Genomic DNA, 13,530 nt, shown 5'->3' on the forward strand with positions numbered 1-13,530 from the left:
ATTTTTCTATATTTTCAGATTTCTAAAGACACAGAAGATTCCAGATAAGTACCAGTGAGAAGGAATCAACCTATGTATTCTATCAGAAGAGGTGTCATCCTGAACAGAAAGATCGTATGTTTGTTGGAGTTCAGATAAGGTAATTTTAATTCAATTAGATGATTTTTGGAATGTTTTACGTAATATCACGTTGGCAAGCAAAACTACAATAAAAAATTAGGAAGTCATTTCGGGGGAAACGTTACATGTCAGTTTCCATGAAGATGAAAAATCGTAATCATCCCCATCGGGAAATTGAAATTTAGAAAACAGTGATAAGAATAGCCTAATTTAATATCAACGTTAAGAGTACTTGATATATGGTGGGTAAACTCCTGAGTACATACAAATCGCTTGGTACAGTCATATAATACAATGTTCTGGACAGGATTTACAACTTCACAGCTAAATCTTAGAAAAGAGAAAATGAAACCAATGGGAAGTTATAACCTGAATGTAGTAGTATAAGAGGTACCAAAAGATAATTTTAAAACGCATAGTTTCTGAAAGTTGCAAACAATTTTTACAAGTTCACTTTCATACGCAGCTATTCTATGCAGTGTCGGTGATCCACTGAAGATCGCGCCACCAAAGGCTCCACGTTCGACTCCATGGTTGAGCATGTGTATTTTCATCATCAATTTCACATAATTATTATTTACTTTCATCATCACTATCAGCCAAAAATTGCAGAGAAGATTTAAAATGAGATTATAAGACAAATATAAAGTACCCTTGTATAATGCAACCTGCTTTCAATCGAACCTGAAGCTCCTTATTTGCAGGGAGAGAGCCAGTAGTTTTAGTATCTAGAAGACCAACACAATTTCTACAAGTCCCTTTAATCTTACTGGTCGCTGGTCGACAGCGTTTGAATGGAGGAACTTCTCACTTGCAGTAAGATGACGCTAGTATCTACATGATGAAAGTCTAAATACAAACAGACGTTGAGGAAAATCAAAATATTATGTTTCTTTTAAAAATAATAAGTCCTCGTTTAAATGCTATTCAAACACAAAACCTTTACATTTTAGTCAAGCTCAATACAACACCTAGCTAACACGATAAAAAATTGCTATTCATTTCTGAAGTACTTGGATTTATACATTACTATTTGTGCCTGATTGTATTTGTTTCTAATTTACCTTATGTAGATTTTTTACGTTATCGTTAGTGCCTGTATTGTAGTATTTACATGATTTTTCGTAACTCTTGTTAAAGACATATTAATTGTGACGGTGAAGATGAATAGTGAATAGGGGAAGTACATGAATCACCAGACATAGTGAAATGTCCATGCCTTACGTAGCATTTTAATCCTGCAATGTTGGCTTCGTTGGGCCCCTATGTTAAAGAGTCCAACATGGAAAGTGGCTACTAGTGGCTGTTGGTTATAACATTATTGCTTATGAATGTTTCTTTTTTACATTTCTCAACATATATTTGTTATCATTTAGGCTGAAGGGCAGAAGAAACAAGACATGTGGGACATTCGATGCTCTTGAAAACCTATCTCGTGAAAAAGGAATCTTGACACATTTGGAACCCTTCAAGATAGACAGTAATGGAAGAAAATATGAGTGAAGGAGAGGCATTGCAGAGGGAGAGGAGAGAAGGCTACAAGAAGGATCCTGGACTTTGCAGGGCACAAAAGGGCGGAGATTATCAAGTGAAGATAGCAGCATTGTTCGTGGCCTCAGCTTTGAAGAGAGAGAACGCTCGCTACAATCTTTCGGTTGAAGATAAATCTGCAGGGAAGTTTGATGACGTTGTCTTCAAAGTTTTTCAACAGAAGCAAAGCATACAGTGGTGCCTTCAAGCTAAGCACAAGGAAGTAGAAACGAAAATCACTTTCGAAAATCTCCTTTTCGACCAGAGGGGAGATTTCTACCTGAGAAAGTATTTCCAGTCCTTCCTAGAGTTTAGAGAAAGAAAATGTTCTAGAGGGGCAGATGTGGAAAGATACATCATATACACCCCAGCAGTGCTTGATTTTGATGCCAATGAGAAGGGTGAAGTTCTTAAGAAGATAACGTCGGGGAGGAATTCCTTGATACTCAAAAAGGTAGAGGAAGACTATAACCTCCTCGAAGCGAGTGAACACTCTTTGTTTGAGTTGCTACCAAATGATTTTATTAGAGACAGATTGTGGAACTCAACTGAAGTAGATGCCTTTCTGAAGCATTTGAGGTTTGCTGTAGGACAGCCAACTGAGAGTCAGCTGGACGGCATTTTGGAGGACAAATTGAAGGAAGCAAATACAGGAATCCAACCTAAAAAGCTGAAGGACAACCTGTGTACTTTCCTAGGTAGATGGTTTAGAGAATACAAGACTGTAGGTAACTATTTTACAGAAATTGATCTTGCTATGATTATATTGGAAATGCTTTCAAATGCTTCGAAAGAAAAATTGATGTTGAATAATGTTACATTCTCAGAGTATGATGATCTTGATAGACTTTTTGGAGAGAGTGAAACTGTTTTTTACACGGTTCCTCGTTCCCTAAAGCTTTGTTGCACCAAATTCCTTACATATCCAAAGGATTCCACAGACTTGTTTCTCTTGCAGCTCCAGACTTTGATTAAAGTAAAGAACATTCTTATCCCTTTCCTTCCTTTGAATGGACCTGCACTAACAATTGTTACAGTCGAAGAAAGAGACAATGTAGCAGAGGGGAAAAAAGCCTTGGAGTCTTTGATAGGAAGGATGCAAAATCCAAGTGGTAGCAATGTCTCAAAGTTAATTCTCGTTCTTATCGATGAGAATATGACAGACATTATGGAAATAGACAAGGTACTTCCCTGGAATGATGGAACTTATTCATTCACAGGTCTATCTTCTGAAACGAAGCGTTTCGTAGTTGAAAGGAGTATAATATTCCATGGAAATTCTATGCCATTCAAGAAAATGTGCGGATATACATTTCCAACTTTAAGCTCGCGTCATATCGAGATATTATTATCAGGGCCAGAAGTAGTTATAGGCAAGCGTGTTCCTACCACAGAGGCCAGTGTGAGTTCATTTGTTCCAAGGACATTTTATCTTGAATGTTTCTTACGTGAGGAATGTCTAGATAAATTAAGAGAGGATGAATATGTTGTGATTACATTTGAAGGAACGAACCACCAGTCCTCATTGGATAGGTATAAAGAGAAAAATAATATATTCCTTGTGAGTCGTAAGGAAGAATTGTGTGAAACATTTAACGAACTGTGTCTCTCGAATCCAGGGGAAAACTTCCACGTCATTAAGAGTTATATCCAATTCGGTCGTCATCGTTTTCAGTGGCTTGGGTCTCACGGTCCCATGGGTACATTGAGATCGTATATAGACAAGAGTGAGAACATGTACAAGAAAGAAATTAACCCGAGGCCAATTGCTGTATTAGCAGCTGAGCCTGGAATGGGGAAGACCACTCAGCTGCTTCACATAGCCGAAGAAGAAAAGAAGCTGCATACAGACCAATGGGTTGTCTTCCTACGTTTGAAAGATGTTGCATGGAAACTGCTCAAACTAAATCCAGAATGGAACATTTTTCAAATGTCCAGGAGCATCAGCGAAATATTCTTGGGTGATGATTCCTCATTTGCAAAGTTGCTATTTCAACACAGTCTTGAAGAAACAGGAAAGTTTATCCTCCTCTTGGATGGATACGACGAGATTGCATCAAGAGAAGAAAGAGAGAAAGTACTTCTAGTTCTTCAGAAGCTCAAGGAGCACTCACGTGGACAAGTGATAATAACCACGAGACTCCATTTCAAAGAGGAGTTGGAGGAGGCGACTTCAACCTTTGCTTATCGCTTGCAACCAATGGACGCCACTGAACAGGAGAAGCTGCTGGCAGAGATTTGGATTAAGAATCTGAATATTTCTTCCAACGAAGAGAAATCAGAACGCGTGTATGTATTTGCACGAGAGCTCATGAAGCATTTTTCTGCGAAAGTTGAAGGAAGGATAGGGAGCCTCATTGGGATTCCCCTGCAAGTAACCTTGCTCGCGGAGGTGGGTGAAGAAACCTGCGCGTTATTTTGCGACCAGCAAGAAACAGAAAATTATTCGGTGGAACTTCCCTTCACAAACCTACTTTTACTTTACGCAAAATTTGAAGACATGAAGTACGAGAAATTCGTGACGAGTGAGGCAATTCCTGGCTCAGGTTATCACAAGTACCTCAATGGTATTGTTTGGGAAGAGCACAGAAGTGTGTGCACACAGAGAGCCCTTGACGAGCTACTCCCAGACAATTCATTCCGTTGTGACTGCTGCCTAAGTAGATCAGTAAGCAATCCGATCTTTCTCGATGAGCAATTTATTCTTAAGATTGGGATTTTGCATAAATCCGAGGAAACCAACATGTCCTTCATTCACAGAACTTTTGCGGAATATTTCTTCGCTTTACACATTGCACAGCTTACAACAAACAAAACACCTTGCAAGAAATTTATGGGATTTCTGAAGACATATTTTTATTGGAAGGAATATGAGCTCATAAGAATATTTGTGGATAATGCGTTAGCTAAGAGCAGAATTCACATTGCTGCTCTTACAAATGACGTTGATGCCCTTCGAGAGGAATTAGAAAACGGAGCAGATATTAACGAAAGAGATGCTCTTGGAAGAACTGCTCTTCACTTAGCAGCAGCCTATAAGTGCGGTGAGGCATTTGAGCTTCTGGTCATCCGAGGAGGATGTGATCTACGGGTGGAAGAAAATGTTGCAAATTTTACACCATGTAAACTAGCTCTGGAACTATGTAATCTGGAAACTTCTGGCGAAAATTTGAATTACTGGTTTCTTTTATGCCTGTGTAAGAAAGGGAGAGCAAGAGATCTTCAACATATTTTGAAGGACACCCTGTTATACTCGAACATTAAATCAGATACTTTACTTCGAACAGCTTTAGATAATGGTGATGTTGAAATGATCAGAGTTATTCTACACTACGCTGAACGTCATGATATTAAACTTTGGGAATGTTTTCCTCTTAATTGGAGGCAAACTACGTCTATATCACCGAGTCAGAGACTCTGCTTGCAATATATATTGGAGTTTGAAATTAGTAGAAAAGAATTCTATTCTGTAGGGAGAATTCTTTCAGAGGTCAGTCGGGAACACATCAATCCCATATTTTCGGCAAAGGTAGATTCTTTGATTAACGGAAAAGTTTCACTGAAGGAGGTAGTGCTTTTAGCTATCTTATCACAGTGTGATAATTTAACGGCGATAGCATTTCATAAAATAACAGAGATCACCAAGGACCTTCCTTCTTATATTCTACAACCTTTTCAGTCTTATGAGACGTGGGTTCATTTTGCAGGAGCAAACGATTTAGATAAATCGGTGAGACGCCTCTGTAGTAGGCTGCAGGAAGAGAAACCAGATATTTTCCCAGATCTCTTCCCAAGGAATGTTCAAGAGGTGTCACTGATTCATCTCGCAACCCTAAGTGGCAGCTGTAGCCTGTTGCACTATTTCATTGACTTCATCAGAGAGAACAAAGGAAACGCCGCACTCTACCTCTGTCAACAAGATCATCTTGGATATACACATCTGCATCATGCTGTCCAATTCTCTAAACTTGGATCAATTCAATTAATTGTTGAGGGAATAAAAACTGAACAAACGCCAATTTTTGAGACCTCGTTGTTGAACTGTTTTGAATGTGACCACAAAGGAAGATTTTTCGACTTCTTGTTTGAGAAAATCATGGCTCATGGAAATAATCTCTTGGCTTCTATTTTGCGGTGGGACTCCTGGAAATGCAATTGCCTAGACTACTTGAAACAAGAACATCATGGTGAAGATTGTTCGTGCTCAAGGAAAATAGATGGTATGTGTGCTTTGCAATGGCTAAAGAAGCAAATGGAGGAGGAAATAGGAAAGGTGTTGCAAGCGACATCAACAACATATAAGGTAAATGATTTTATGCAATATTTGTTGCATAAAGAGAAACAAGTTGAAAAGACTTCACAAGAAAAGAAAATAACATTTGTCAGAAAGATACTCAATCGGTTCTCCAAAAATATCTGATTGAGATTTACAACAGTTTTACAAGTAAATATACAAATGTGTACAGTAGATTTTGAGGGTAGAGCATTCTACATACTTCATACGCACCACACAAATGAAAAATTATTTTGTACGATTGACCGAATGTACGTACACTGGAGAAAATGAAGCAAAATGAGCGATGTGTTTGTGGACATCGTAGACATATTTTATTTACTATATTGTGCATTCCAAATCCTGTCTCATTATTTTAAGATTTATGAAATCTTCAGTCTCAGATCATACAGACACAACAGAATGTTATTATTCTGATAAGAATATACTACTTCAGTGAAGTTTTCTGTTGGAAATAAAACAACGATACATTTTAATCCTTCTGGTTTTTACATAACTGTTATTCCTACATATAATACACAACCTTATGTAACAGTACGTGATTTTAATGAGCTCATTTTGGGCTCCTTTGAAATAGTAAGAAATGTACAATCGTATCAGACATTACGAGGTTCCAACACTAAATCTGGGAACAAATATTGAAATGTAGTTTTAGTAAACTAGACTCTAGAGTAAAAGACAGAACCGTTCAATTTTAGGAAATGAATTCTGGTAAATTATGCATAAATTTGGCGAGATCTGAATAAAACACAAGAATTGTGTGAATAAAACAACAATGATAGGTTCAGTGAGTGGCGTTTCGTCGTTTCAATGTCTCCTACTCTTGAAAAATTTTGTTACCCTTTCAGAGAGGATTTATTGATACACTTCACGAAAGCTCGTAGCACTCGCAGACGGCACCGAAATACCAACCTTCGTTACTCCAACTCTTCAATAGAATTTTCCGTGGTGATCAGAGGATTTATGCAAATAAATTACGTGATGACATCAGGCAAGGTTTACACTAGTCACATTTCTGGAAGAGATTAGGAAAATACATCAAATTCTGCTCATAACTGGGAAATACTAGAATTAATAAATTATATGCTGTTTGAGTTTGATATTAGTAGAGATTCGGCGTCCATTCCATGCGAGGAGGTGGAACGTTTTCCCAGTGTGTCGCGGCTTCTCTGGCTACAGAAGTAGACTGTGCTTATTAATTGTTAATTCTTCTTGTGGCTTTATGGAAGTGGAATTACATATTCTTCTTACACCATCTTGGTGGGTTGTCCTAAATGATCTCACAAGAAATGGAGGATGGATTAATCAAATTTCCTTTCAGTTGTTTGAGAAGCACAGCATACAATTGCTGAAAATTATTTCAAAACTTTGCGATACACCACATACGATAATTCGAGCAGAGCTGAAAGTGGTTGATTTTTTTAGTGTATCGATAAGGTTATATTTTTAACTCGATCCTAATTTAGTTTTGATTCAGTGAACCATGTTACAATTTCTGTAAATGAAATATAATCGGAAATTTGAGCAAATTCCTAAAACGATGAGCTTGGTTATCTCTCCTGAGAGTTAAAGGTCAGATGTCCCATTAAAAAAGAATTTCCTCACATGGCCAATATATTATTTAAAGTAAACCAAAATAGTTTTAGAGTGGCGTATTACTGTCATAAATGAAAAGTAGTGTTTTTGTTAAATGGAGAGAAGAAATATTTTAAAATCATTACACGACATTTAAACCTAAGAGAAACCCTTAAAAATTATCATAAAAAATTAATTTTTAAATTTGAATTTTGAATTTAAAACTTAGGCTATTTTGCACCAGACACATTATACGGGGTCCAGCCCCTTACCATGACTAAAATAGCATAATTGCAATGTCGTGTTATTAAAATATTAAAATATTCTTACTTTCGTTAAAAGCTGAGGCTATAAAGGGGCACTCAACATACACAAAATTTTACTGGCCATAGTGCCAGTCGCCAGAGCCTCGTTAGTCTGCAAAATGCAGTCCAGGGTGTACTACGTGAAAGTGAGGTTGACTTTTGGGCGCCTACGTGGAAGGTACACCCCAACTAATTTTTAAAGAATAAAACACAAAACGTTTCCTAAATAGACTTTTTCATAATCCCCTCAGGGCTATTCATAATTATTTATCTCATAAATATTACACCTCTCATCATGAATCGTGATTGTTTCGTGCATGCTTCTCTTTCTGTTTTCCCAGCATCCCATTCTGTCGTGCTCGTTGAAAAGAAGACATGGCCGTGAAATCTTAAGAAGCCATTTCTTTGTACGTTTCTTGCAACATTTAGCATGAAACAAGGATAAATTAGCAAAATTGAAAAAGTACAACTGCAAATAAAAAGTAGGCATTTTACTCCTGGGATAGAAAATTGATGCAACTTACCTTCTGCATCAATTTTTGCAAAACATGAACGACACGACAAATCAGATTTCCGCACGATAACTTTCAGGCTGCACCAGAGAACAACGAATAACTAATAGCCTATTCTAGCAGAAACTCCCTGAATTAGAGTATGTGGTCCATTTCACCTCGGATGACCGAACCTAAATCTGAAAACATTGAGTTTTACACTATTTTCTTTTCCTGATGTATACTCTACGATTGTTTTCCCTCACTACTAACTTCGAATAGCGTTCAAAAGGAGACTTCAAAATTTCCTTCCTGAAAAATTGTATCCTACTTCTGAAACCACTTGTACGAAAATGTCATTTTGCACAATTTTACCAAAAACATTAAATAAAATTAAGATATTTTTGTTGAGCACCAAGGATGAAAAAATCCAAGGATAAAATGCATTTTCCATTTATCCATTTCATACAATATATTAAATATAAATCTGTAAATACTGTCGATATAGAGAAGGTTAATATTTGCTTCTCTGAAATGATTTAGACCACATCATCGGACGCTAACATGGTTGAGATTGTGTGATTGTCCACGATTTGGCATTATTATCCATCTTCCTTAATGAAACCATCAAAGTATTTTCCAGTGTACGGAACTACACAGCTTTCACTATAATGTGAAATAGGTATGTGAAGTTTTGACTACAGATTTCTCTCACTCCAATTCTGATTAATCGAACAGCACACCACAACGTGGGTCATTATATATTTCCAACTTACTCTCGAGTTCCTCAACTAAAAATAAATTGACTGCGAGACAAAAACTCCTCTCCGATAACACATTATATGCATAGTATCCGTAAGTTGAAATTCCATCATAATAATAATTTGAATTCTTCAAGTAGTAGCTACAAATATAATTTTTCATACATATTTTCTTAGCAAAATATGAAGTTCCTCACTTCACAAGGATAACATATACACAGTATTTCACAAGAGTTTTTAGTTCGAGCTAGTCGTAGGCCTAATATGAATATAAACGTCACTTCATTACTTAGTTTAAAAAAGTGCCAGGCAATCAAAATTCGAGGGTATGCCTGAAATTATTTGTAGTATCTCATGTATCAAGGGAGTTTTTTAAGTAAAATGAAGGATACATACCACATGCTTTGGTCAATTCAGAGTAGTAGAAACGTAATTATACTGTATGTTGCAACTGAAACCGTAGCCTCGAAGGCCGAAGTCGTTTAGTGATCCACTCATACACTCGGTACCAAACATTTCAAGTTCGAGTAGATATCTGAGCATGGCTGTTTTTTTTTGTAAGTATCCCTTCATAGATTTAATATGAGCATCATTCATCTTCATCGTCGAGATTATCTACAAGTGGCAGAAAAGCGATATAAAACATGAATAATACAAAAGTATAACAAACAAAAGAGGATAAAAGGATGAACTGAGTTAATGATAGGAAGTTCTATAAAATTACTGTTTCTTGAATAATCTTGTCATGGACGTCCGCAGGATTTTTTCCAGGGAGGGGAAAGGAAGGTATTTTTTTCCAGGGGGGGACCAAACAAGGCACATTTTCTCCAAAAAGTGTTGTTCTCTAAAAAAAACATTGCTTAAATTTGAATTTATGATGTTCATGCAATAATTAGCACATATTATTGTGGCTAAAATGAAATTATATGTGTGAAATACATCATTTTTGGTTGACTTTCATTTTCCAGGGGGGGCACGGCCCCCCCCTTGCCCCATCCCTTCCGGACGCCCATGAATCTTGTCCTTTGTTCCGATTGTATTTCTCAGTCACACGTTGCTCAATGTCCATGTCGACTGCCGTTCTTGCGTTCTTGAAAATTACTTTCTTGTCTGTCTATAACCTTCTTTCAAACGTGGTAGATAGGCGGGCGTTCTGTCTGGTTCTACACCAAAAAGTTTAATGCACCTCCTGTCCAAGAAGACAAGAATTACTGAAAGTAATTTTCAAAATTGTAAGCGGATGAGGGCCCTTGTAAATGATAAAATATACTGTCCTTTTATTCGCTTAGTTTTGAGAATCACTTTCCATATAATTCTTGCCTTCTTAAGAGTCCAATGGCCCTGTCTAGCTACAGACCAGTTGCATAAACGCGGTTTCGTTTGTTTCGTACAACGATTCCATCTAACATTTCGTTTCTACATATTTTCTACTTGCCAAAAGTGCCTTTCGTATCGCCCCAAGGCGTTGTCTACTCGGATGCTTCGTGATCGAAGGTCACGTATACAAAGTTTCAGGATTCAGATTTTCCGATTTTGCGTGGTACTGCTGCTATCAGTTCGGTTCGCGTTCTCAAGGTCGCGCAACAAGCAATTATTTTTCGTCTTCCGATAGGAGAAAGCTTGCCTCTCGCTTAGGTGGACGAACGCGTGGCACGGATGATTTTTTGGCTCGACCATGGTTGGTCCTTTATGTTTCGTCCGTCAGCAACTTAATCTAAGCACGAATCATTCTCATCGCCAAACAACTGTATTTTTTTAAAAAAAATTATGTAACACATGTAAACAGAGAGAGAGAGAGAGAGAGAGAGAGAGATAGATAGATATATAGATAGGTAGATAGATAGATAGATAGATAGATAGATAGATAGACAGATATAAACGTTTTCCCTCAACAAACATTTGCTTTGCTATCGTATAAAGTGAACGAACGTACATGTTAAAATTCATCTTGCATAAATAATCAAATTATAACAAATTCACATAAAGCGATTAAGTATGCACAAAAGAAATATATTTGTGATAAATACATAGTTAATAAGTAAATTCCAATAACCAGAACTTATGTCACGCCGAATCTTGTTTACAAATGTTTTCAAACGTTTTGTTTTACAATTTATTTTTTTCACTGGCATCCAAAACGAAAATACGTATTATAACTTAGTGACTTTCAAGGGGTCAAAGTACTGTAATGTTAGTATGCTGCCGATCATAATTATGAGGCTTCTTCGAAAACTCCTTCGATAACGGTATTTGCTATTCGTAACGGATATCAGTATCACTTTTTCGAAACAGACTTTTGTGGAGGAAAAGAACTGTAACGTTACAAAAGTAACGAGCAAAATTATACGAGAGACCTATGTTATTCTCTCCGGAACACGGCATCGGACACGGTATTGCACATCGGAACGTCTGTATGATACCAGCTATAAATAACGTTGTTGCTTTGAAAAAAGGAGTGTAATGTTTTTACAGTCGTGACCTCAATTAAGTTACTGGTTAATTGTAACGTTACTATCACTTTCCACATACACTAAAGTTACTAGTCAATACGTGACGAACCTCTTTCTTACCCTGTAACGTTACTGGTTGCCGGCAATGGATGTAACGTTAAAGCGTCACCTAACGACCTACTGCTTTACAAATCAGTTATGGTTCGGTACCGTTATGCACACCTGTAACGTAATGTTTATATACCTGAGGTAACGTTTCTGTTCACGAAAAAAGTTATTCTGTTTCTGGTTGTAACGTAACGGAAACCGTAATTGAAAATACCGCTTCATTTCGTTACGTTACGACTCCCTGATTGAAACTACATGAGAAAGTAGTATGGTTTGACCTATTACTGGGACGAGAAATGATGAACCCCCCTCAGGCAGATTTGCCTACACTTAAAACTAGCTCAACATGCCTATATGAGCTTTTTGCTCAAGTGTGGTACCCTGTCTAATCCAAGACTTCTGTAAAAATGCCCTCAGGAATTTCCTGTGAAATGATGAGCCCCCTGAGATTGATTTGACTACACTTGCAAAAGCCACATCTGTGAGATTGTTGTCCATAAGCTTGTCAAAAATATGCCCTTCTTGATATTTTTTTTGCCCACACCTAAAACTAAGCCACACACACTCACACCCACACACCCATCTACACCCACCCACACCCACACACACACACACACACATATTTACTTCCGGTTTAAGTTCAATTGGATACCAGGTTCAATTTGTTTATCTAATATTAAAACAATGCATTGTGCAGAAATCTTCTAGAATTGCTCTGTGACTCTCTCATTTCTTACATCATAAACATATGATTTTTCACCTATAAGAATAACACTACATATAGTGTCATCAGGGAGTGTATCGTGGAATTCACAGATAATTTTAATGTTTGTCCTGTCATTAACCACAACTTGTTTCCTTTTTGAAGTGTTGATGACAAACATGGGTCTCTGTGCTTTGAATTCATCTGGTGTGTAATACATGTCAGTATTGCCAGTAGTGACCCTTTTGTATGCTGTAAATGCTTCATATAATTTAAGGAAATCATCCTTGGACATGTCTAAATTATAATTTTCTCTAGGAAATACCTCATTTCTGCCATTTTTAAGATATATGTTTTTGATGTTCCAGCTATCAAATTTAGTTGAATTTTTTTCCTGATTATTGTGTCTTCCAGTCTGAAACAGTACCACCACAAAATCCGGCATGTCATATTGTATACTGGAGAATGAATTTGTAGCATCAAACTCATAATAAGTACCAGCGGCAGGCTTCTGTACACATTGATATGTATAAAATTGTAAAGGAATCTGTGGATTTTTTATTATATCTGCTTTGTAATTAAGAGCATAACTGGCTTCATATTCAACAACCGGGATTCTTAGCTCCATAGTCTGAATAATGCATTTGCCCTCATCAGGTAGGGTATTAGGCATAGCTTCCCCTGTAGAGTTTATTGCACTGTACCTCATCAAAGCATTATTATCATTGGCAGCTCTTCTAAATGTAATTCTTAAACCACCCTTCCACATAATATCTTTGTAATCTGAGAAGAATCCTGGCAACAGGCGCATAGGGAACAGCACTGTGTGGCTCTTAGATATAATTTTATCACCAGCCTCAAATCCACCTATTTTGTAGTAAGAAGCCTCGGTTTTGGATAATTTTAGTGTGGCCAAAGCTGTGGAGGTAATGCCGGGATAAACCACTCTGTTTATAACAACACCATGTTTTCTGATCTCAATTTCAGAGAACAGATGCGGCACAAAATTGTCCACCAATCTTATATTTGAATTTGCCGGATAATCTGTTCCATCGAGCTTTACAACATCAAATTTGATGTATAGATCTGCTCTGTGGGGGTGTATAAAGCCATCCCCTACATCAAGATCAACCTCAATTTCTGTGTTGGGTTGATTTAAATTTGCAAATGTCCTCCTGTTTGGGGGGAATAAT

The sequence above is a fragment of the Lepisma saccharinum genome, chromosome 28 (genome assembly GCF_977018435.1).
Source record: "Lepisma saccharinum chromosome 28, izLepSacc3.1, whole genome shotgun sequence".
In the NCBI taxonomy this organism is placed as follows: domain Eukaryota; kingdom Metazoa; phylum Arthropoda; class Insecta; order Zygentoma; family Lepismatidae; genus Lepisma; species Lepisma saccharinum.